The sequence below is a fragment of the Panthera uncia genome, chromosome X (genome assembly GCF_023721935.1).
Source record: "Panthera uncia isolate 11264 chromosome X, Puncia_PCG_1.0, whole genome shotgun sequence".
Taxonomy (NCBI): Eukaryota; Metazoa; Chordata; class Mammalia; order Carnivora; family Felidae; genus Panthera; species Panthera uncia.
In genome coordinates this window covers 83,994,051-83,996,689 of record NC_064817.1, presented here as the reverse complement: position 1 = coordinate 83,996,689, position 2,639 = coordinate 83,994,051, and the positions used below count along the sequence as shown (strand labels likewise).

Here is a 2,639-nt window from a genome sequence, read left to right as displayed (position 1 = left end):
CTATGTGTTGAAGGGCCTAACCGGCTTTGGGAGTATCAACTGGTCCCTTATCTCTTAAGGCTAATTCTTTGACTGTGTTCATTTACCAAGTTGATCCAGTGTGTCCTTTAGGTTAAGTAAGACTAAAGAGAAAAGGCAGGGAGGAGGGCCAAGCCTCTGAATGCGGCCACAGATGCCTTGCTGCTGCAGCCCTTGCCCCATGTGTGCCCCGGCCCAAAGATGCGTGAGGTCCTCATTCAAATGCCAAACCCACCATTCACTGGTGCTGACTACATAGAATGGGGTTCAGAGAAGAGCAGCTGGGACTTCACATTGTCATTGAGAAACTTTTGTTTTGGTGTTTGTGGAAAACTTGCAAGTGAACTGCATGATTGGCTTGCTGGTGTCCCCTTGTGGACAAGGGATGGACGAGGGGATGGCTTTGACCCGACGGTGCCTGGGTGATGTACTCAGGGAGCTTGTGTCTAGGGGGTTCTGTGGCAGTGAACATTTTCCACTTTCTGACACCTTATCCTGATGTATGTCTCCAGGATTTGGATTTTGATTTTTCAAATGTAGCTTGAAATTTCAATAAACTTTGCTCTTTTTTTTTCTAAAAATAAACCTGGCGTCTGAGTGTAAATGGAGTGGGTATTAGGGGGGGCCCCTGGTGTAGTTGGGGGCCCTGTTTCTCTGACGCACTGAATATTCATGAGCACCCTCTAAGTGGCAGGCCAGTGCCACATCCGTGATCTTGCAGAACTCTCAAAACACCCGCATTGTACGGGTGAGGAGGCTGAGGCTCAGCCATTGCAAGTGACTTGCCGAAAGTCACACAGCTATTATGGCAAATTGGGGGACTCAACCCCACATCTACCCCATTGGCCTGCTCCCTGCTTTCATAAGACGGCTCCAGAGCAAGTGGCTAAGTGACCGCTAACACACAACCTCAACTTAAGGGGCTGATTGGGAGGAAGGATACCCCAAGAAAAGGACCCAAAAGAAAAGGGAGGGAACCAAATAAACGCGAGTGGGCCTCTTCCCTCTTCTGAAAACATCATTGATATCACTTCGCGCATTCTCCTTAATACCAATCCACGTGAGACCCTTGACCTTGGCAAAGGAGTTCAGAGGACCCTCGTGAGAAAAGGGCACAGAATGTATATGGTGCCCAAACAGGATCCCCCTCCCCCAAGGAAAGATGCTCAGGATCCCTGCCCTTGCACTTGTCACCGCTGAAAGTTGGCTCACAAAACCCACCAGCTGTGCACGCATGGCCAGGTCGAAGGATCCTGACTCTGCTTCCTTCCTCTGGCTCTCTGTGGGGTCCATTCTCATCCATCACTCTTTCCCTGACCCCAGGTCTCTGGCATCCAGAGTCCTGCCATTTCTCTGATTCTGTCCACGAGTTATTCCATGTCTCCTTAGCCATACCCAACTCTGGAGCCACCATAGACCCTGAGCTGTGTACTAAGCCCCACCTTATTCCCAGGGAAGTGATCCCATTCACTCCCAACTTCCTCTAACATCTATGCCTATCCCTTTGCCACTTGAAATTTAACAGAACCCCCTGATTTTCCTGAACCACAAACCTCAAGGACCAAGAGGTCTTGGCCCCTGTCCCTTGTGCCAATCACTGTCCAAATATATTCAAAATGCCAGGCTTCTTTCACTGTAGCAGTCATATGTGCTGGCCTCTTCTTTTCCAATTGCCAAAACTCTTCTTCAGAACTTAACCTCTGCCTGGCTGGCCTCTCAAATCCCAATTTCCCCACCTGCTCCTAACCTCTCTGCTCCTAATGCCAAGTTCGTTGTGTACACCGGCCAATTTGATCACAGCGCACACACTTCACACAGCTGCAGGAACAAACTTTGGACCAGGCATCCACCCTGACCCAAATACTGCTCTTCCCAGCTCCCACTAGGTCCCAAGCCCCTCCCCCTTTCAAGAGGCCCTCAGGGACTTTTTGACTCTTCGGTTCATCTGTAGACTTCCCACACCCACTCTCCAGCCAAACAAGAACCCACAGATGCAAAAGAGAAACCCAGAAGATGGCTCAGCAAACACACGGCCCTCCCCAGTCATCCAGCCTTTCCCTACAAGAAAAGGGGGGGGGGGGAAACTGGCCCACGGTCACAGAGTGGGAAAGAGAGAACAACTTTGTTTCCTAGGGAACCCCAACTAAACAGAGACAAACACTACAACTTCTGAGGCCACATCGGTTGCTAGACTAGATAAGAGGAACTTTGCGGCTGTTAGTCACATACAGGAGTTCTTTGTTGTTGCTCCACAGAAAACCAAGTAGGGGTGTGGAGGGACAAAAGAACACACTAGTCCCGGAAAGACCTTCACGGGCTTTGGGGCTCTGGGCTCAGCTGGTCCAGCTGGACCCAGAACAAGGAAAAGAACAAGAGGAACAGCAGCATTAATGCTCCCCTGCCTGAACATGCCTCCTCTCCCAGAACCCTCTTATCTCTTATCTCATCTGATCCTCCCCATACGTTGATGAGAATCACAAGTACACGGCTCTGTGCCCCTCCTCATGAATGCAGAACATTCTGTTTCTTGATCTTAGAAAAAGGGGTAGTTATGAGTTACCTCCATTTGACAGGAAAACTGACAGCCAGAGGGCTTGGTGCTACTCCCCACGGCTTCCACG

The 2,639-nt window shown here is 50.1% G+C and overlaps 1 protein-coding gene across 3 annotated transcripts in view; it reads left to right on the top strand.

Moving 5' to 3' along the window:
• The window catches only part of TSC22D3 (TSC22 domain family member 3), a 61,733-nt gene extending 61,134 nt beyond the window's left edge, over positions 1 to 599 (top strand). For all 3 annotated transcript variants that reach the window (XM_049644742.1, XM_049644743.1, XM_049644744.1), the window contains exon 3: positions 1 to 599. This exon is cut by the window's left edge and continues 978 nt beyond it. The gene's annotated coding sequence lies outside the window, so the exon portion shown is untranslated.
• The last annotated feature ends 2,040 nt before the right edge of the window (positions 600 to 2,639 follow it).